The following is a 23,279-nucleotide window of genomic DNA, read 5'->3' on the forward strand; positions in this document are numbered from 1 at the left end:
AGCCAGAAGAGTCTTTCTTGTCATTTCTTTACAGAACAGCGAAATTTCTATTGTTTTTTAACAATGCAAAAGAAATTTGCTATAGTACATCAAATTTAAATGCTTTTTTAAAAGCAAGATACTCTTCAAAATAAAATAAAATTAGTCTTTAAAAAAGAAATTTGGTAAAAAAAAAAACAAAAACAAAAACCAATAGCTAAAACTGCCTAATCTCCTAAGGTCACCTCCAGCTGATACCAAACATTATTAGTTTCAAGGACTGACAGAAAGATCACCATTCCCACAGTGTGACTGATCCGAGAGTTAGAGTTTCAGCAGTGTCCCGCACGATTACATCTCCAAGTCTGAAGACGGTTGCCTTTGTCTGTCCTCGTCACCCTGCTCAGCGGCCTTCAGTTGCTTCTCCTAGCCTAGCCTACAGGGGGACACGCCACTTACAGCAGAGCGGGCTGTGTCGGGTCTACTGATGTCTGGAAGGCAGCGCAAGTCTAGTTCATCTATTTTAGTTCAGTTTCTGCACCACAGAAACAGTGTGCTGAAAAGCATGTACCTTACATTAACCCATGACTAGATCTTCTTTTTAAAATAGAAGTCCTTTTATTGAAGACAAACATATCCTGTCACAATTTGACCACCTAATTTTAGCTCCAGCTGGGGTTTGCTTAGCTACTGAACTCCAAATCCAGGCTAGAAATAGGCAGAAGAGTGAAGGTCATATGTTTAGCAAGATCCCAGGCAGCAGGCCAGCACACATGGGGCTGGGGTGGAATTTCTTGCCCTGCAAAAATGCAGTGCTAAATCTTCCTCTCCTCCTTCTGTCTTTTCCTACAAGTGGATCTGTCCTGTACAGTCAGCTGTCACCTGAAGCTAACGAGCAGGATGTGTCCCCGGCAATCTGAGCTACACTCACAGTGATGACCTACCAGCCCGACATGCCAACTTGGACCAAGATTTCTGGAATGGTTGGAAAACATATTTTAATGTCCATCTTGCTGTACTATTTCATTAATAACTTCTAAAACTTCACAAGGTCCATCTTTAAAGTCCTGTGACATCCTCAGCCTAGAACTCATAGCATTTCTTTTTTTACTGTAGGAAATGACTATTCATTCTTCTTTCGTTCTCTCTTGCCTTCTCCACTGGACTTTTTGCTTTCTTACTTAGTTTGTATGTGAAACACAAACTACTGTGCTTACTCCCCCCACCTTCTCTTAGTTATTATTAGTAGAAATGCATTTAGAAACAGTCACCTATGAGCTGATCAACACAACTGTGCTTTGTAAAATTTAGAGCTGATTTTGTACCTCTCTGTCCAGCTCCCTGTGATTTTTGTTGTTTGTTTTTGTTTTTGTCATTTTGAGATAGGTCTTGCCATGCTGTGCAGGCTGGCCTTGCACTCACTCTGTAGCTTCAGCTGGCCTCAACTCACAAAGCTCCTCCTGCCTCAGCCTCCTGAGCGCTGGCACTGCAGCATGCACCACCACGCCCGGCCTCCTGTGCTCCAGCTTCATGTCCACTCTCACAGAAGCTTCACTGCATGTTAAGCTGCACGGTAGAGCCAAAAGTAAAAGTAGAATCCCTCCAAATCTGTTCATTTTTCCTGTGACAGGTTCCTCTGGAGAATAAGAGAGAATGAAACAGTCTCAAGGGTCAGAGAAGCTAGACAAAGCCTTATACAGCACAAAATCCTTGATGTCAGTCATCACATTTATAAAAAGCAAGAAGCAAGCATTTGTTATTACCAGATCTTTTTAAGATGTAATTGTAGGGTTGTTAATTCCATATAAAATATTTTATCCATGGCAAGTTTTATGACCGGTTAACTCTCTCACCTGGGTCTGGAAAACCAGGCGGGGGCTTCTCTTCACATGAAGAGAATGGGCTTTACTGACATTTTACAGAGGTGCCAGGACGGATTTGCGGCTCCTGCTGCCCGCACTGTTACAGTGAAGTCAGGGCAGCCGCCGCAGGTCCAGTCCTGACTCCCGCTCACCTGCCCTGCAGCCAGGCCTGAGCCTCTGCCCTGGAGGGTAACTCGGATCCACCCAGCTACGGAGCTAAGAGGACACCCCTGAGAGAGCCAAAGGGCAGCGAAGGACAGCTCTAGGCACTGGGCTGAGCAATGTAACCAAACCCTCCTGGTCATTCTTATGGACAAAGCGATGACTATGGAAAGCTGTCTGGGGCTTGAGGGGAAGCAACACAAATCCTACGTCCTCCACTACCTGCAAAGCCCAAGCCCTGTGCTGGGGAGAGGAGTGCTCGTCTTACCTCTGCCTTCGCCTGCCAGCCCTGCTGCTTGTGCTGCTGCATTCTCCTCCCAACCTCCTTGCCGGGCCACTTATCCTTCTGGTGTCAGATTTGGTGTCACTTCTCTGGGAGTAAAGCAATGAGAGGACAGAGACAATGACATTCGTTCTGCCCCCCAGATGAGTTGGAGACGGCTGGTCCATCTTGTTGGCTGGGGTTCTCCTCAACACTTTACATTATATTTGAATACATATGCATAAAACCCTTCTCACTAAAATGTGGAAACATCACGGTGCATAGTGGCATATGCCTGGAATCTCAGCACTCTGGGAGGCTGAGGCCAGAAAATCACAAGTTCAAGTCCAGCCTGGACAACGCAGCCACTTGGAAAGACCCTGGCTCAAAATGAGACTTAGAAACGTTAGCAGAGTCTTGAGCAGTGCCTCAGTGCAAGGCGCAAGCTCAGTCTCCAACACTTCTCCCCTCAGAAAGCTGCGGAAAGCCTGGTCCCCGTGCTAAGAAATGGCACCTATGGTAGGCATAATCCTGGTCCTTGGAAAGCCAGATCCTACCAGAGGGAAGGGACAAAAACGGCTCATGATGAGTAGCACAGGGTGGTACAGCTTCACAGTTCACGGGGAGGTGCTGCGGGCGTCGGGGCCTCTCGTGGGAAGGAGGAAGCATGCCGGGCAGGTGGCAGGAGGTGTGGTCTGCACTGGAAACAGCCCTGCAGGGTGGCGGAGGTGCAGAGGCCTGTGGGGTAGCCTGGTCCGCAGAAGGACCCTCCTAACGGCGCAGTCTCACTGGACTCGTTCAGGGTGTTTTGCAGGCTCTGGCCACACTGGACAGACATACTTTGATGAACCACCACGCAGTATAAATTTCAGTGCATTGAAAGTTGATGGCTCTGCAGGATGATGGTTTTAAAGATGTGGCCATTCATACAAACCAATTTCACATAAATCTGAATTACATTTTTAACATGAACTTATGCAGTGACATATTTTACTTTCCTCTGACATGTCTTAGCCGTACACAGTTTTTTACAATACCTGAAATCATCTTCACGAACATAGAGTCAGGACTCGCAAGCGCGTGTACCACCGCTGCATCCCCGCACCACGGCAGACCTGGATTTGAACACTTTTCCTTATGAAAGTCTCGCTTACCATTTCATATGAAAAGAACACTTATCAGTCATATGTGACTGTCTTTAAATTTATCTTTTCTACCCTGTGGATATTTGTCTTATGATGTTGTAGCAATCTTCAAAACCAGAAAGTTGGGTCAGTGAGATAGCTCAATGGCATCAGCACCTGCCTGGCATGCACAGGTCCTAAGTTCAATTTCTAGGATCAACAAACAAGCAAAAACAAACAAACAAAAAACTCCAGAAATTAAAAACTTTCCAAATAACCCTGATAACTGGCCGACAAGCTTTGAGGCACTGTCCATGTGCAGATCTATTAACTCAAGGGTTGTGGCCACTGATGACGCTCCAGAGTACCTGATGCTGGGCTGGAGCAGGACGTGCCCACAGCGGGGCTCCCCAGAGCACAGGCAGCCGCCAGACTCCTCACCACACCCAAGCCTCGCTCCTCTCTGAGGCCAGGCCACTGTGGCCTCTGTTGTCTCTGCTGTCACTGCTGTCACCACTACCTGCCTGCGTCCAGGTGCCAGCCTTGGTCACACTTGGGGACCCTTGGGCTCCATCTGGAAGCTGCCCAGGGACATGAACATCAGGCAGCCACCTACCTGGCCCTCCGCTCCCTGCCCAGGGCCTGAGCCCACACGCGTGCAATTCCCTGCCTGGCTCACCCTCCATTCATCCTGTCCTCTGCTATTTCATGCAGCACCACCTCCAGAACCCAGGCTTAAAGATGAGGCCACCGAGGGTTATGAGACACCCACTGCTGAGCAGAGAGTTAGGCCAGACAAAGGGCCCTTCTGACAGCAAGAGCTCTGTGGACATTCGCTGAGCAGGGTTGCAACAGTCTCAAAAACCAGGACTGCAAAACCTTTTGAAAAAGTGAAAGAGTCCCATCCACTCCAACGAGTGGCTCATGGTCCCACTTCATGGTAATGTGCTGCTCTGGCCATGCCTGGGTGAGGACGCCGTGGGCAAGAGGCTCATGTAGTGTGAGGACAGGCATGAAAGTTCTCTGAGGGTCTCAAGAAAGGCTTTGTGATAGCCTTTAGTAGGAAAAACTTTGAAGCAGGAAGAACAGCAAATCTGTATTCTGGTGAGGTTACTCTCGTGGCTACCCACAGAGGGACTACCAGACACATCAGTTGATGATGAGCCATTACAGAGGCTAGAAAGGACCTATTAAGGACTGGCGTGAGGGGTAGTAACAAATTTAAGAAATAACCATAGTTTTTTCAGTACAAGTGGATGGCTGGAACTTTTAAAACATTATTTCTAATCCTCAACCCTCCAAGGTGGGCAGCAGCCCCATGTTGCACCAGAGGCAGCTGAAAGCCTTGGATCTATTTCTCATGGTCAGAGTAAGAATCTGAACCCTGAGCTCACTCCTGACATATGCCAGCCACTGCACAGCACGAGGCGGACACCTTGAAATGGCGACAGCCAGCGACAGGCTTTGGGTGACAGAAGAGTTTGCCAGGCAGCCCGTGCTCTTCCCCACCTGTATCCTCCAAGCTTTTCAGGCTTGTCCACTTCGCTTCATGGGCAGTCAGAAGGTGAGTGAGTACGCCTGAAGATGTGACCACACGTGTCCGATGATAACATGTGACACCGCACTGCACGTGTGCAACACATGCCAAGTGGGTAGAACTGTTTCCACCACACATGAAAAGACCGTGAAACGCTGAGGTAATGGACAGGTTGATCAGCTGCATGGGGTGATCTTGCCGCCGTGCTTATGAGTACTGAAACAGGCTGATATCTTTTATATACAGTTTTTGTCAGTTACACTTAAATAAAGATGAAAAGGGCTCAGTGAAAGAAAAACCCTAACTTTGGTCAGAGAAACAGTACAGTAGATCAGCCATGTGTGCCTGGTGGGCAGCGTATCAATAACTTCTCCCTCACACCTGTCCCTCATGGTCTCACAGTGCTCCAGTTGGTTTGCTGTGGTTTCTCCTTTCCTCCCTACCCCAAGCTGCCAAGCATAGTCTCCCTCCCCACTCCAGCATCAAAACTTCCCCCAAACAGCATGAGCAGTGTGAGTGTTCTCCAAGCTGCCCTCCTCCAGTTCAGGGACAGCCTGTGGCAAGCGAGCTTGGGAGAAAGGAAAGAGAAGGATGTAAATGAGTGAGGGGATTAGCACCCAGGCAGTATCCAGTGAGTGTCAACAGCCCGTCAAGCCTACTGGAATATACTGGGTTTGGTCACAAGGAGAGACAATTAGAGAATGTGCCCCCTTGCACTGTTTTATCAGGTCTTAGACCAGGTTTCCATAGCCCCTGATTTTCAGTTATTATTAGTCGAGAAAGTCAGAAATTACTTTACAATGAGTTCTAAATGACCAATCCATTTCACACCGCACTACTTCTTGTGAAATGCATACTGGCCAATGTAGCCATTTTTCAGGATTAAAATAAAGTTCAACTGTATATTCAAGCCTTCGTAACAGAAGCTATTGGGGGAGGAACTCCCAGGACTGACCTTTCACACACGCATGTTCTCAGTTACATGCACATAAACTGCTGCCATTCTTTCGCTGAGGAAGCAGAAGCTCAGGAAGGTGCAGAGACCGAGCTGGTCATCACCACACCGGAGAAGGGGATGCTAGGATTGTATTCCCTTGAACTCCAGGCGTCAGAAGTCAGAGGTTGCCAGGGACACATTTCACTCACGTCACCTGATGGAGTAGAACAAAAGCTGTCACGTAAGGGTAGACCCTCCCAGGTCCAACACTGAACCTGAGGCAGAACCTTCCATGGGGTTTCTCTTGGGACCTCCTTCTACCCCACAGACGGTGTAAACTGAGTCAATGCTTGCTTCTAGAGTTTAAGGGAAAGTGAAGTTGTAGAACATGGTGACGGCTTTAGTAACAGGTCCTAGGTGCTTCAGGCTGGGTGCTGAGCTGGGAAGTCACTGCTCAGCCACGCCGACCCACGAACTGGGCGACCCTGGGGAGGAGCAGGAGGCTGAGTGCTGGCCACATTGTATCCTGTGTGCCCTGCTTAGCAACGATCAGATCATCGGTCGATGAAAGAGCCTTGACCCATGGAATGTGCGGGGGCTGGTGTGCAGGGATTAGGTGGTCTGGCAGGCACCGCGCGACTGAGAGGCAGCACTGACAGACGTGCGTGCATCTGGGCAAGAGCGAGCCGGCCACAGGGAAACATCTCAACAATGAAGCAGAGGCAAAGGGCATCTCGCTCACTTTCTGAGAGGAAGACTAGAGGCTGGGGGAACCTGATCCGCTAAGCCAGGCCTGGTTTCATGCCTTCCGGAGCTGCTTCCAAGTCCTCCTGCCTTGCCAGGCCTTGCTGCTCTGCAGCGGTAGGGTAGACGGGCCAAGCTGTGTCCCCCTCACGCCTGCTGATCGGCTGCAGCTCAGAGGCCAGGGACACGGCTCCGCACTCTCCTCCTTCCCAGCCATTCTCTCCTCAAGCGCAGACCGTGTCCCCCAGACCCAAGGACAGAACAGAATGCAGCAGGGCTGGAGAGCAAGGGTAGGGCTCACGGAGCGCGGTGCCCACACCAGGGGGCGAGCGGCGGAGCAGACCGTGACCTCAGCAGTAATTCTGCTTCCCCAGACAGCCACCATCAACATTTGGTAATTTCCTTCTAACCTTTTGTATAGAGCTGAAATTTTTCTGTATAAAATTGTGCGTACAAACAGCCGATAAGTGCATGAAGAAACGCTCGACATCACTGGCAGGAAAAATGCAAATTCAAACAGCACCGAGATCCCATCTCAGCCCAGAAAGACTGCGTGTCGCCAAACCTACCGAGAACAAGTGCTGATGGGTCTGAGGAGCAAGGGGCCTTCTGCACGGAGGGGAGTATGAACTAGCACAGCCAACCACCCTGGAAGTCAGTGTAGCGTCCTCAAAATCTAAAACTAGGAATCGCGTCTGAGCAAGCCACTTCCCGGCTAGGCATCTTCCTGCGAGGGTACGTCATCACGCCACAGACTCGCGGCACGCCCGCATCCGTAGCGGCACAGCTGGTAGGAGCTAAATTCTGCGCGTCCACCTACACACGAGTACACAAGGAAAACGTGGCACTCGCACACAATGGAAATGACTGCCATAAAGAAGGCTAAGCTTGAGTCACTCGTCGGAGAATGGATGCCTCTTTAGACAGTAACGCTAAGAGAAACAAATCAGACGTGCAATTTAAACATTGCATGGTTCTCCTGCATGAGAACTGAAATTATAAATAAAGAGCAAAATAAAAGCTAGATAATCGAAGTGGGAAGAGACAGCTTTCTCAAATGGGGAGGGGATCAAGAGGGAGGGTAGGAGGCGAAGGAAAGGGAATGGAAACAGGAATGAAGACGCGCTAGGTATGAATGCAAACATGTACTAAAATATACTCATCAAAACCTTGGGATTATCTATATACTTCCAATTATTACATATGCTATATAATCTACAATGTTTATACATTATTTATAATATGTGTATGATTGGCACTATATGTATAATATATACATATGTGAATATGGCTACATGTATACGCTGGGGCTGGCCAAATAGCTCGGCAGATTAAAGTGCCTGCAAGCAGGCGCAGGGGTGCGGGGGGCGCCCATTCCCAGGCCAGCTATGCTGGCCCTGCCCCACAATTGAGACTGGGCATGGGGTGGCGCCCACCTATAATCCCAGCTCTTGGGAGGCTGTAAACAGGTGGATCACTGAGTCTGATCTAGTACTGAGACCCTGAACACCCTATAGACCCTTCCTTAAAATACTAAAATAAAATGCTTTTGTATAACTATAGGTATAAATATGGAGATGGATACATGTGTAGGTGGTTTGTCGCTTATCTTCTTTTACTTAAGATTATACAGTTGGCATTTTCCCATGTCAATAAATATTCCTAAGAAATAAGCCTTTTTAAACAACTGACATGACACTTTACAAATGTAATGTAGTGAAATATTTTCCTGGGGCCAGGGAGATAGTTCAATAGAATAAGTGCTTCCCTGGAAAGTGCAAGGGCCTGAGTTCAATCCCCAGTTCCACCAAAAGAAAGAAAGAAATATTTTCCTATTGCTAGAAACTGGATGGTCTCAGGTATCACTTATTAAAATAAAATTTATTAATATATAAATTCACCTGAGCAAAAAAATTAAAATTAAAAATAAATAAAGGCCAGGGAAGTAGTACAGTAGAATAAGCCCTGCCTGGCAAGCATGGAGTCCTGAGTTCAATCCACAGTACTGCAAAAATAAAGACATAAATAAATAAATTTACCTGAGCATTTGTTTTTATTTTCGTAAAGCAGTAATATGTATGTGTAATACTGAGCTAAATCCTTTCATGAACATGACACTGTCTAATCTTGCCCAGGCGCAGGTAGCTTCTTGGGCAACTGCTTGAGCTCACAGGAGAGGAGAAGGGAAGCTGAGACTCAGATGCAGGCAACCTTAGCCAGCGCTGCACTTGGAGGCTGTGTTGGCCACCTAGACTCAAAGCCACACTGAATCAGAGGCCACAGAGATTTTATAATGAGTGTGTTTGTCATTGAAATAACTCTGCAGTGCCAGCGAGATAGCTCAGTGGACTAAGCATCTGCTTTGGCAAGTGTGGGGACCAGGATTCGACCCCCAGTCCCACATGCCACACCGACCCCACCCTCGGGGTGCGCTAAACTCGGGACCGAGTCCCGGCATGGTGGGACACGCCTGTAATTCCAGCGTTGGGGAGACTGAAAACAGGAGGATCACTGCGAGTCCAAGCTGTGTAATGAGACCCTGTACCAAATACATAAATGAAAAAAAAAGTTTGCGTATAATAAAGTCTAAATTGCACTAAGTAATACTAAGTGTAAAACAGTATCTTTATACATTTTCTCCTCCTAGCACCCAAGTCTGACCCCCCAGAAGAGATACACATTTTTTCTCCTGTTGTAACTGACATTACCATGTTCACTACAGTGGAAGCTCTTGGACAAGTTGGCTAGATTGCAGGCATTCTCACTGATGGAGGTATAGTCCACTGATGTGTCACTGAGGTCCTCAGCTGCAGTGATTGTATGTGAGGGTTGGTGCTAGAACCAAGGCCACACACCAAGCTACAACTCCAGCACTCTTTATTTTGAGACATTATGTAACCAGGCTAGGTTGGAACTCGTGGTTTTCCTGCTTCAGCCTCCCAGAGTACTTGGACCGCAGGCTACCAGGCCAGCTAGCTGAGAGCTTTGCTTACGAGACTGCGCTGCCCACTAGATGTGGCAAAGGCTCGGAAGCCTCAGGTGTAGCTGGGACACCTGTGCTATGGTCTCCAGTCTTCATTTCTTTGGAGTAGAATGAGAAGCTAAAGTCATGATAGGAAGCTACATGCACAATTGCTCACCATTGATTTTCACTTTCTTCCAGTCTTTTAAATAGTCTGAAAACTCAACCACAGCTATTGAGAGACCAGCCTTGATAGAGCAAATGCAATGTTACGGAACCCTCGCGCTCCCTCCAGCTCGGCCTGGGCCTGTTTCAGTCCCTTGCAAAGAACCCCCCACGCTGAGCCTCACCCAGGGCTTGATGCACTCAACATCATCACTTCTAATCAGCCCACTCCTAGCACTTGAGACTTAGGTGTAAACACAGCACTCCCGGAAGAGCACTCACCCCATGAGCAGTCTACAAGAATCGCTTGAATGCAAGGCTCAGCCTCAAGATTCTTCTTTCTAGAAACTAAGGAAGCAGATTTCTGAGGTGAATCTCTGCTGAGAGTGTAGCGGATGACCAAGCTCTGCTCCTAGGCCAGACAGCCTTCTTCCACTGAGACAAGATAGGGAGAGCAGAGAGGCTGAGGCTCTTGACACCCAGGAGCTGGAGGAGTGGGTGTTCTGGTCCTGGCACAGGGAATCCAGCAGTGGCAGGAGAGTGCGCCGCGCTCGTGTTCCTGCGTGCTCTTTCTCACCCACCATTCTTGTTTTATGTGGCAGTACATGGTTGACTTTCTTGTAGGACACCGATGGAACTTTCCAAAATACCCTTACTATTCTTTAATTAACTGTTTCCACTAAATCAGTGATTCCAATGCTACATTTCTTTTTGGTTTGGGGAGGGGCATGTTCTATTGCTGGCCTGGCAAGAGCAAGGTCCAAAAGAAATTTTTTAAAACTTATAAAATGTCTTGGTTAAGATATGAAATCCTGTACTCGCTGGCATGGGCATCCCCGCTCTTCCAGGACTTGCTCCCCAACACCCTGGGAGCGCTGGCATGAGTGGGGGGGGGTGCTTCGGGGCCGACTCCTCAGCGTCCCGGAGGGGTCCACGTGGGAGCACTGCCCACTGCTCCCGGTGTCAGGACCAGCGTGGGCGTGCGCTGCGGGATGCATTCCCACGCACAGGGCCGGCTGCAGAGTGCTGACATTCTTTAGGCAGCAACTCGCTCTCGGCCCAAGGGGGGTTAAAGGATTGTCTCCAGCCGACGTGCACACAAAGGAGATGCAAGTACGTTGGAGGGTTCCGAAGCTTAGTTTTGAGTTTCCCTACACAGAAGTTCCGCCATTTTTTCCCATCACACCTTTGAAGGCAGAACGTGTTATTGTCCTACAAGCTGCTTGAGAAAAATATCACATCATTTCAAATCCAATCAAATTTTTTCATATACTTATGAAAGTAGTTTTTAAACCTATACAAAGAGTGGAGGAAGAAGACAAGCTCTGAAATTCACAGCACTGCTTTTTTTCTATTCACCTTTACCCACTGCTAAAAAGAATAAACTCAATGTTTTACTCCTGTGTCATTTTAAAAAATTCACTCAGTCTATTTGTAATTCATTGAAGGATAAATTAGTTATTTACTTTTTCACCAGTTAATTTTACTTTGTAATAATCTATGTTTCATATCTTATATTCTGAACATTAAGGATATATTTAAGCAGTCAATGAGCTATGTCAATTTGCCAAAATTAACACACCCACCTTAAACCATGCAATAAGACTGAGAAATACCTACACAATGACACACTGAAAATGGCCACGGTATGTCTGAGTTTGAGAAGTATTTAGCCTGACAACAGACGACACACCACGTGTTCCATCTCGCTCTTGGGGCCTGAGTAAGGATTTCCATTTGAGATGTCCCAGGGCAGGTCTTGCATCCCCATTGGTGGGGGGCAGTGATGGGCAGCGGCAGCTGCTCCCGGCCACCCGGGCCCCACCTTCAGCCTGAAAAGATCTCTGACCAGAACACAAAGGCTGCATCCAGGCCACGTGCTGCGCCCTCACATGCCAGCCTAACCCAGTGTTGTCTGGTTGACAGGAAAAGCACAGCACAGCCCCAGCCCTGTCCACAGCCACCAGCCCGGGCCCCAAAGTACAGTCCCTCACAGGCCCGTGAGGCCACAGCAGTGGTTTCTGAGCGAGTGGTTTCTCACTGGCCAAGGAGCACAGAAGGGTTAGGGTTGGCTGGGCATCCTGGAGCGAGGCCAGCACCGGGCCTGGTGCTGCACCACTGGCACTCACAGCATGTGCCAGCTGGGGTGCACCACTGCAGTCTAAGAAAGTGTGTGAGGGCAGAGGGGAGGCAAGAAGTGGCTCTGTCATTGTGCAGGGGTCCTGGAGACTGGAACAGGCCACAAGGGAAGCCCAGCAAACTAACACAGCTGCCATCAGGGAGCAAAGGTCTCAGCCTGTGGCTGTGTGGATGCCAGCACCCCATGCACCGCCTGAAGAGCCCTGCCTTGGGAGCACAGCTTCTGCATGTGAGCCCCTATTGATCCTGGGGTGCCCCTGAGCAGCTGCCTGACTCTAATGAGCAGCAGTCACCTCAGGAAGTGAGGACTGACCCAGGGGACCAAGGGGACCCAGCATCTGCTGCCTGTCCATCATCCCTCTGGCCAATCACAGCCAGCCATGGCCCTGTAGCTGGAAAGGTCTCCAGCGCTCTGCAGCCACTGAGCCAGATGCACAAGTCCTTGCTACTCAGGGCTGGAAGAGAAACCAAGGACGCCTGAGGGGAATAAAAGAATGAGAGGACAGGCTACAGTGGCCAGGTGGTCACGGGTACACTGTGTGCTCTGCCTCCCTCCAGATGCCTGGCATTTCTCAACACCCAGCATCTGTCCCCAGCCCTGCACCAGGGGGCTCAGGGTTCTACATCCTTGAACAACACATCCTTTGGGACAGTGACAGGGTTGCACTGGGAAATAAAGGCCAATGGGAAGAACAGACTGAAAGCTTCATTGTTGTCTTAAGGCTAATTCAGGAGGCGTAGGCACCACAGAGGGTCCTTAACGGAAGGTGAGGAATGACCAAACACTCGCCTTCAAGTGTCCTGAGCATGACCCCATTCTCCCATGTCCAGGATGCCTGGTACCTTCCAGGGCTGCTGTAGGGATCTGCTGGTTTCTGTTGGATCAGTTCAAAACAGACACAAAGACAAAAGCTGGGCTAGGTGGTGGCAGGTCTGCCTAGTAGGCAAGACTAACTCAACCCCAGAACAAAACCAACTTTTATTTATACCTTTGCCGGTTACCTAGCAACCAATAGCTGACCTTAACTAGACGGGATGTTTATCTCAAGACTTGTTTGCTTTAGCACTGAGGCCTAGTCCCACGACACACATGTGATCCATTTCCTAGCCTCTCTGCTCCCAACAGGATACACCATCATTTTCTTGTTTTGACTCTCAGAAAACTTGCAGTTAGGAAAATTGACAATAATATTTAAAAAATGTTCCCTCTGGGCCATTCAGAGCACTCACAAAGGCTGTCCACATTCTCAACTGCATCTGCAGCTCTAGGAAGTGGGAAGAGTACGTTGTCATCCTAGTTCACAGACAGAATCATGGGGTGTGACCGGTCGCAGGTAGCAGAACAAGCAGACCACAGCGGCGTCAACCTCCGATGCTGGATTTCCACGACCAGGGCTCCTTCTGGCTCACAAGGTGCCAGTCCTACCCGCAGCTCTAGCAACTCCAGTCACGCGGGCCAAGACCAGGAAGACACTGCTCAAGTGTGTCAGCACACTCTCACTGCCGTGAATGAATGGAATCACATCCTCACACCAGTGTGTGTGTGTGTGTGTGTGTGTGATAATAAAGCTGCACTCCTTCTACCTACCACGTTGAGGACCAGGAACATGGGGTCTCTGAGTAACTTCAGCCCCTCTGTGAGCAACATCCCCTGAGGTTTAATAGCTTTTTCTCAAATCCTTTAGAACTGAAAATGAAAGAATGAATCATTAACTGATGTTGAGAAGATACATAAAATAGAATTATCATGTAAGAGGAGACGGAGAGGGACAGCGGCCGGGGGAGATACAAGGAGAGAGATAGGGATGGAAAGAGTTCTTCAAAGCAACAAGACTCACTTTTTAGACCACGTAAAACAATTCCTAACATTTAAGAGACAATTCCTTTAGAAAATTAGACATTCAGGTATGGCAGCATATGCCCAACACAAAAAGCTAGCCGTCTTCAGATTACTGTCAGCTTCTGTCAAAGGCTGTGCTACCCCTCTGCCGCCTCAGGACTCACAGTTTTAGAGGTCCCTTTCTTTCCTCCTCCTTTTATAAAAAAGAGAACATGATCTATGACTGTAAAACCTTTCTAACCCCCTCAAAAATATATGAAAAAACCTCCATTGCTTAAAATAAATAATAGAACAGCATGGCCCAGGCTTGCAGCACTGTGCTGAGGCCACCCTTCTGCTGTTTGACTTTCCACACCCATTCAGGGATCTGGCTTAGAGGAGGCCAGGACACCTCTCAAGGCACTGAGACTAGGGCAAAGCAAACTGCTGCAGATGTGACAAACCACAGAGGAGTCCTGGACACATCCAAGAAGCAAGAATGAGGGTTCGTGGTCTGTTTCAGTTTGTGTGGGGAAGATTCAGACGTGAGACCACTGCAAACACATACAAATGCAATTTCACCAAGGCGCTAACTAACCTCTCTCTCTCTCTCTCTCTCTCTCTCTCTCTCTCTCTCTCTCTCTCTTTCTCTCTCTCTCTCTCAGCAGTGACCTTTGGCTCTTCTCTAACTTGACCCCAGGGCAAGCTCAAGTCCATTTTCTCAACCTCAAAACCATTTTCTTCTCCTGCTGCAGGAGAGGAAGGAGTAGGGAAAAACAGAATAAAGCCCTGAAGTCAATGGCTGCCTGCTGTGAGCGAAAATAAACCCTAAAATGTGTAACCGGTGCAGTAACCCTGCACTGGTTACTGCCTTGAGGAGGAACAAGCAGAAGGTCATAATTCTAAGTTAGTCCTTGAAGTCTAAGCCAATGCCACCCTGATGCTTATTTCTTTGTGGCGGTGCTGTTGGGGATCACACCCTATGCCCCCAGTCTCTTATTACAATCCCCCCCCACCCCCCCCCCCCGCCTAATGAGGAGCTATAGAATAATGTCCAATCAACAGCATTCACCTTGCCCGCACTAAAAAGAAAAGAATTACAGGGGCAGGGAGATAGCTCAGTAGAACAAGCGCTTCCCTGGCAAGTGCAAGGGCCCGAGTTCAATCCCCGGTCCCCCCAAACCCAACCCCCCACCCTGGGGAAAAAAAAAATCCTAGTGCTCAAGGTACCTTCAGTAGTATCCCAGTGGGACTGTGATTCGGGAAGATTCACATAGGCAGCTCGGCCCACAGAGATCCTCAGGCCCGCGCACCTCAGAACTGCGGGGTGGGGTGACGAGCGCCCCCTTTCAGGAGTCTGGGGAGGCTGTGATTCAAAACGCCTGACACAGATGTGGTGGAAGAGACTTTCCCAGCTCCGAGCGGCTGTGTGGAGGGCACCGCGATCCAGGAGCGCAGAGCAGAAATCGCAGAGCTCGCCTGCCCTTGCGCGGCCACTGTGCAGCTAATCTCCAGCCTGCCTCGCCGGAGCCAGTTTGGACAAGAAGCACTCCCTGCACAGAGCAGCGCAGAGCCTCGCCGCACGCGCTAAAAGGTGCACACGCAATTTCCGGACCCGAAAGGACCTGAGTTCACAGCCCTTCAGCAGAACGAACAAGGAAATCCAGTGTCCGCATGCCGCCAACATTATGCAGACAAATGCTGAAATTATTAGTATGCCAATGTCGTTAGTACACAGAAGACAGGAAGAAAGCGCTAGACTCAGAACGAAGCGAAAATGCCAAGCCGTAAGGCTCAGACATCTCAGACCCCGTCGGGTGCTCACGCCCGTTTCCCGGCTGTCACCTGGTCTTGGCTTACTGCGCCAGTGTTCCGCTTTGCTTGCAGGATAGGCAGTTGAAACCAGGGCTTCACATAGCTAGGCAAGCACACTATGCTGAGCCACATCCCCTGCTCTCTAAAATGTAGAACAAAAACTAAAAACCAAGTGGTTAGTCCAGCATGGCAAATTCAAATTATTAACCTAGTGAGAAGAGAAATTAAAGAAAATTATCACAGATACAATTTGAAAACGCAAGTGCTACTCAGATTGACCAGACTGAGCCTGGGAGAAAAGTCCTGTTATGCCTGGGGCAGTAACACAGACCAGTAATCCTAGCACTCGAGAGGCTGAGGCAAGAAGGCCACAAAACCAAGGTCATCCTGTGCTACATAGAGTTCAAGGGCAGGCCAGCCTGCAAAGTAAGATCCTATCTCCCACCCCCACTCCCAAAATAAAAACACAAGGCAGGGAAAAAGCTTTGTTGAAAAAACTGGCATTGATTTCATGCATTGTTGAGCTACTGGAGAAGAAAACAGGAATATGCCAGTTATTGCATCCCTAGTTTTGATTTATATGAAGAATAAAAAGATAACTTTTGATTTTATTGTTTTAACTCTAAGAATTATTTTACTATTATTTTAAAAGCAGTCATTGAAAGGGACACATATATGTTAAACTTTATATATATATAATGTACATAATACATTCAATTATGGGAGGATTCAAAAATATTGTGTGAATAATTAAACATTGTAACTGAGAGAAATGTCAAGAAGTTGTTTTGGAGTTCAAAAGTGCTTCAGAAATCCTGTCTTCACCTTTTCGTTTCTTGTTTTACTGGTGCAACATCAAATTCTGGAGGGGGCAAGGAGGACTTGCCTGGGGTCCTACTGCTGGGCAGTGCAGAGCTGGTATTGGAGCGCCTGAGTTCTGACTGGATCCAGCGCTCACTCCCCGCCAGGCTCTGCTTCAGCTGTGCGACTTGCCTTGGTTACCCGTGCTGGATGCAGCTTACTTTCCTCATGTCAAAGTGAAGTAGTAATGCTGTCGTGGTCACTTTGTTCCCACATCCTCAAGAGACCACAGGCATTTCTTCTTGCTCTTCTTTGCCTCTGCCTTCCTTCAAGAACAAGCCAGTTATGTTAGCATCATTTCTGTTACTGTAAACAACACTCAAGATGATCAAATTGCAAGAAAAATTCTTATTTTGGCAGGCAATTTTATCTCTGCTTGACTGGCCCTATTGCTGCTGGGCTTCTGACGAGTCAGAACTTCATGGGGGAGAGTGCATTGCAGAGCAAGCCGATTCCTTCGTGGCTCAGTTTTGGATTTTTTGGTTGTGAGGCTGTAGTTCTTTTATTTACCCTTGTATTCCAGAGTCATTCTTCATCATTTTGGGCCAATTTAAATTTCATCACTTCTATTTAAGACAGTAACAGAAGGCAAATATTTTCTGTACAGTTACTGGAGGTTTCAGTCCACATTCAGCCTACTCCAAGGCAGAGGGGCACACGGTAGGGAGCAGCAGTTCATGGCAGAGGAACAGCAACAAGGACAGCAGGCTAACACGCAGCCTAACCTTTCATTCAGACATCAGCTTGCAATTTGGTGCACAAGCCAAGATTGTGTGTGAAAACACGCATGCACTCCTTCTCCCAAGTACTGCGCACACTTGGGCACATGGAGACAGCTGCAGCTGGCGGTGATTTCAGGGATCTATGTAGCAATTCGTATTTTCCTATTTTCTGAATCTGCTCAAACACAACACATCTTAAAACGTAGCCAAGGTGACTCTGAGGCCATTCTCAAGCACACCGAGGAACTCTAACTAAAGCTCTAAACAAAGGAAGTTTAACTTCGTCCAGACCTGAGACACATGAGAGGGGTCCACCCCAGCAGCCCGCACAGTAAATCAGGGATGTGGCAAGGAACAAAACTAATTTTACACTTCTGCTGGCCACATTTATCAACATGAATCTTGCTTCCTATGAGTGGCATTAGCAAAGTTTACCAAAATGCAGATGATACAGTAGTCACTGTAACATTTAACTTTAACTTAAAGATAACTTTCAATCAAAAATTTAAAGTGAATTGTCAGCTTTCCTACTGATAGTTAAAAGAAATACCTGACCCCACAACTTAAAGAAGAGGTTTAATTTGGCCCCCAGTTTCAGAGGATTCTGTCTACCTTAAGATTTCAGGCCAAATAATAATAATAATTATAATAATAAATAAGATTCAGCCCAAGGCAAATTAACCCCTGCTGAGCACAGAGCCGCATGATTCAACCACTTCTTCAGGAACCTGTGACTCCTCACTCATTGACAATGAAACCTATTACATTCCACCCCTGCTCAACATGACACCGCCAAAATTTGCATAACCCATACTTAATCTTCAAATACTGGTGATAACAAGGTCATAATTGCACATAACATGATGTGTATAACAAAACATGCATTAATCCTTTTCTTTAAGTTAATTTTTTAAATAATTTTATTGAGAAACAAATAGCAATGAGACAGTTTCAAAACCAATTACTAGCATAATTTCAATAATTAATACATTGTATAAAAGTAAAGCCATATTAATATGCTGAGCTGTAAAAGGCTCAAGTCAACTATTTCTGACATGGCCGGTCCTATGGATAACCCACTACTATTATGGACTACTGGACTATATTGGAATATTTTGCTGAATTCACGCACCTACAATATTTAAATGACAATCGAATTCTCTGACAAAACTAACCAAAAACGTGGGATACAAATGAAGGACCATTTTGTATCTGTATACTCAAAATAGTTAGGATAGATACACAGCTTCATTCTCTTAATTCAAGGAATAGAGAGATTTGTTCTAATAGTGTTTGTGGACAGGATATCATGTCTGTATCTTGTGCAATGAATAACCACTAAGAAGACAACAATATGCAGTGTATTAATTACTGAAACTGTGCTAGTAATCGGTTTTGAAACTGTCTCATTGTTACTTGTTTCTCAAGCATTAACCCTTTTCACAAAGTCTCAACGACTCCAGCATTGCTCCAAAGTCCGCACGAACAATGCTGAGGTCTGAGGCTGAGGGGGCGGCGGCTGGGCCCTGGACCACAGGGACGGCAGTCTCCGCCTGTGTGGATGGCTGACCGTGGAGGAGTGAAGGCTGAGAACAGCCAGGTGTCCCTGCTCCAGAAGGGGGCCAGGGCTGTCTTCTGAAAAGAAAGGGTCATACTTTCGCATTCCTGAGCTGCCCTCAAGGTTTCTTTTCTCATGTCTTGGTTCGATAATAATTAAATCAACTTGTCATTTTTGCCAAGTGTAAGCCATAAGTATAGCTTCAGTGTAATTTGTATCTATGATTATAAAGTATATTTTCAGAATAGGAAGGAGAAACCTATTCTACTTATCAGTTAGCTTGATTTTTAATGGGTGTGGGCTTTCACTTTCCCCTCATCCTGGCCCCCAAAATGTTCAGAACCGTAACAGTGTTACCAAAGCAGTAGAGGGGCCTGCGTCTTGGGTCCCTCTTCCTTGGGGCTGCTGCTGCAGGCTGAGTAGCCACACCCCTTAAATTGCTCAGACGAGAGACATGGAGGGGTGATAGGCATTTCTTCCTCTGCGGAAAATACACAAACATGGGTGAACAGACAGGCAGGCAGCAGACAGAAGACAGTCTGCGATGAAGGAATGATTGTGAGATGTGGAAGAAAGATTAGCTCAGAAACGTATAGAGAAAAGCATCTGCTTAGAGTGATAGAGCAAGTTTTTATACACTTCCCCAGAGTCACTGGAAGGCCACTATGGGCTCCCTGCTGTGCTAGGTCCAGGGGCCACGGCAGGCTTTCATGGAGCTTCAGGAGTGATGGGAAGGCCAGCAGCTGATCAGACATTCGCACCGTGGGATATTTTATCCAGCCTGATTTCTGAAGTAAAGACATGCTTCTGTGAAAGGATGATTAGAGGTGTTGCTAACGTGTGGTAAGGTCTCAAAAACACACTTCAACTGCAGCGGAATTTTAGCAATTTTAGACCTTAATAGGCATAATGATATCATCACCCTGTAACAGGCAGTTCAGCTGAACCTCACTATCTTTCTGAATATCAAACAACTTAAGACATAGCGTGGAACAGGTATTTTCCATCAAATATTGATACGTTAAATTTTAAATCCCTACAGAATGTGAAGAAAAAAAGAAAAAATAAATTTTTAAAAATTGGAATAAACAATTACATATTTTTACACAGAAATTTAGAAATATAACCATATACAGCATTGTAGCAGGACAGTCCTATGACATTTTTGTTTCTTATCTCTTGTTTTTATTTCCCTTTTTTTAAACAAACATTTACTTGAGAGACAGTATAGCAATAATTGATATGACATGACAAGCAGTATGTATTTAGAAGACCAGAATGACAGGCATCCCAGCATGATCCTACTATTACACATTGCTAGCCTCAGTGCAGCTGCTTAGTTCATAGCTATCAGCATATAGAGTTAGTCAGGGTGAGAATCCTACCAATTAACTGCTAGTTTAAAAAACATGCTGAAGATTCTCAGGATCATTGCCTTAGCCATCTTGTGCTTATAAATGCATGGTTTTGCCCCTGTCATGTTTCCTGGCTTTTCTCCTTGACCTCTCTTCATTGTTTAATCCTTAAGTTCTTGCTTTCCTTTTAATTGTGTTATACCTTTCTTTTTTTATTTCTTCTTTTGAGTTCTTACACTAGAGAAACTATACGATATTTGCACATGTGGATCTGGTTTATTTCACTTACGATTATATCTTCAAGTGGCATCCACTTAAATATAAAGGCTTTGAGTTTATCATTCTTTATAGCTGAGTAATACTCCATTATATAAAAATACCACATCTTTTTCATCCATTCCTCAGGTGACAGGCATTTTGGTTGTTGTTATACAGGTCTTGCTTTATCTTGGTCTCAACCATCCAGCAGAAAAGTATAATAGCAAAGTATGAAAAATAAAGCCATATTAATAAGCTGAGCTGTAAAGAGCTCAAGTCAACACTTCTGACATTGCCAGTCCTACAGATAACCCACTACTATTATGGACTACTGGACTATACTGGATTAATTTGGTGAACTCTCACACCTACAATATGTAAATGGTAATGGAATACCCATCTCTGACAAAACTAAACAAAAAAGGGGATACAAAGGAAGGACCATTTTGTATCTGTATATACCAAATAGTCTTCCAGTCCTCCACCGTGGTGCAGGATCAAGGTGAGGAGAACACCACACGGGAACTTCGAATTCGCAGACTCTGCCTTAACATTTGCGTCGGGGAGAGTGGAGGCAGAGTGACGTGGGCAGCCGAGGTATCGGAGCAGCTCACGGGCAGATTCCTGGGTTTTTTAAAGCTAGATACACTCTCAGGTCTTTTGGCATCAGGAAAAATGAGAAGATCGCTGTCCTCTGCACAGTCTGAGGGGCAAAGGCAGAAGAAATCCTGGAGGAAGGCCTAAAGGTGCGGAGTATGAATTAAGGAAAAATAACTTCTCTGATACTGGAAACTTTGGTTTTGGAATCCAGGAACATATCGATCTGAGCATCAAATACGGCCCAAGCATTGGTATCTACGGCCTGGACTTCTACGTGGTGCTGGGTAGACCCAGTTTCAGCATTGCAGACAAGAAGCACAGGACAGGCTGCGCTGGGGCCAAACCCAGAAGCAGCAAAGAGGAGGCCACGCGCTGGCTCCAGCAGAAGTGTGATGGGGTCATCCTTCCTGGCAAATAAATTCCCGTTTCTGGTCAGAAGGCCAATAAAATGTTCTCAGTGGAAAAAAAAAAAAAAAAAAAGGATAGATATACACCTACTCTCTTAATTCAGTGAGAAGATTTTTACTAATAGTGTTTGGATGGGATATCCTGTCTGCATCTTGTACTATGGATAACCACTACGAAGATAACAATATGCAGTGATTCAATTATTGAAACTGTCCTATTAATCGATTTTGAAGCTGTCTCATTGCTCTTTCTCAATAACATTTTTTATTTTTTTAAAAATTTATTTATTTATGTGTGTGTGTGTGTGTGTGTGTGTGTGTGTGTGGCCAGCTCAGTCCACCAGGTGGGGCTGGCTGGCATGTGGTGCTGGGGGATTGAACTGCAGTCCCTGTGCCTTGTTAAGCTTGTTCTAAGTAGGTGCTTTAGACCAGTGAGCCATCTCACCAGCCCTCAATAACATTTTTTAAAAAGAACTTAATAGGTAAAGCAAAGGAAAGTTAAAGTAGGAGAAAGACTCGGCATGAGATGACCTAGGTCCTGAAACCTGCCACTGAGAAATAACCAGTTAGGTAATTATGTGCACACTGTGTCTTCCTGACCTTTAAAAAATGGATACAAAAACTGGAAACAACCCAAATGTTGTCAGTGGAGAAAGGATAAGCAAATGGTGGTGGTGCATTTACAATGGAACACAACTCAGCCGTGAAAAGAATCAAGTCTTTTTTTGTACCAGGACTTGAACTCAGGATGTCACCCTTGTCAGGCAGGTGCTGTGCCCCTGAGCTACGTCTTGGCCCAGGAACCACTCTCGATGTGTACAGCTTGGGTGATTCCCCAGTTCATGTTACTAAATGACATGAACCACAGCAGCACAAGCCACGTTCTACATGACTCCCTGGTAAGACCCTAGAAAACACAGAAACGTGGATAGAAAAGACACCAGAAGTTGTCGGTGTAGGGGCGAGGGAGGCAGGAGCTGGCAGCGACAAGCTAGACGGGTTTCTGTGGAGCCAGGAGCTTCTGCCTCTGCTGTGATGGGATAACAGTCCTGTGCAGAGCCCATGTTCTACATTGCAAAAGGTAAATTTTTCGGTGTACAAATTATACCTTATCTTAATATACTCAAAAAGAAAACTATAAAGGTATGTAGCAATACTGCAATTTAACAACAAATTTTTTTCCGGCTTCTTTATTTTCAATTTCTGACCCCAAGTCACTATGATACGTAGGTAGTAACTACAAGTTGAAATCAAGTCAATATAAGTCACTGATGCATCTTCAGACTACTACCAAACCTCAACAGCTAGCCTGGAAACCCGTTTGCAAGTTGGCTCACTTGGTTCATTTCTTTATTCTACTTCTTTTAAATCCCGAAGCCCACTGATGTCTCAAATTTAACTGAGATGAGAAAGGCATTCCACGCGAAGCCTGCCTTGTCTGTATAAAAACGGAACGTGTAAGGAGAACGTTTTGCCAGCCCTCGCTGTGAGACTGCACAGCGTAGTGATCAGTGTCTGTAGCAGTCGCATAACCCCTGGCAGTCGGAAAGCACTAGTAAGAACAGCTGAGCGGGACACGGCTTCCTGTGCTGGGCGCAGCGAGAGCCCACTGGCTCCACTTGGCGCAGCGGCCCAGCTCACAGCCACGGTCCGGCACTGCAAGGCACTGGACACAGAGCACTCGCTCCTGGGCACGGTGATTGTTCTCTGGGTTCCCTGAATTCCGGTGTAAGATGCATGCGGCTAGTTCCACCCGTGGCCCACAGCTGCGGCTCAGGAGACACAGGTGTGGTTACAAGCCCTGAGCCCCTTCTGCAAACCTTGCACATCTGACCAGCTGCTCTAGCAGTACAACCCCACAATCGCCACAAGGACACCAATTCCCCAGAAGCGCCTGGAGCCCAAGACTGGTCACGGGAGATAAATCAGCGCCTCCCTTTTTCCCGTGTCTAATTTCTCCAAGACTTTATACACAAGTGTGAATTATCTGTCACACTGATGTGAATTACTT

General features: G+C 46.7%; 1 pseudogene; it reads left to right on the forward strand.

The window, feature by feature from the left end:
* Positions 1-4,830: 4,830 nt before the first annotated feature.
* Positions 4,831-21,279, forward strand: LOC101592406 (annotated as a pseudogene).
* The last annotated feature ends 2,000 nt before the right edge of the window (positions 21,280-23,279 follow it).

This window comes from Octodon degus, unplaced genomic scaffold (assembly GCF_000260255.1).
Source record: "Octodon degus isolate 3935 unplaced genomic scaffold, OctDeg1.0 scaffold00034, whole genome shotgun sequence".
In the NCBI taxonomy this organism is placed as follows: Eukaryota; Metazoa; Chordata; class Mammalia; order Rodentia; family Octodontidae; genus Octodon; species Octodon degus.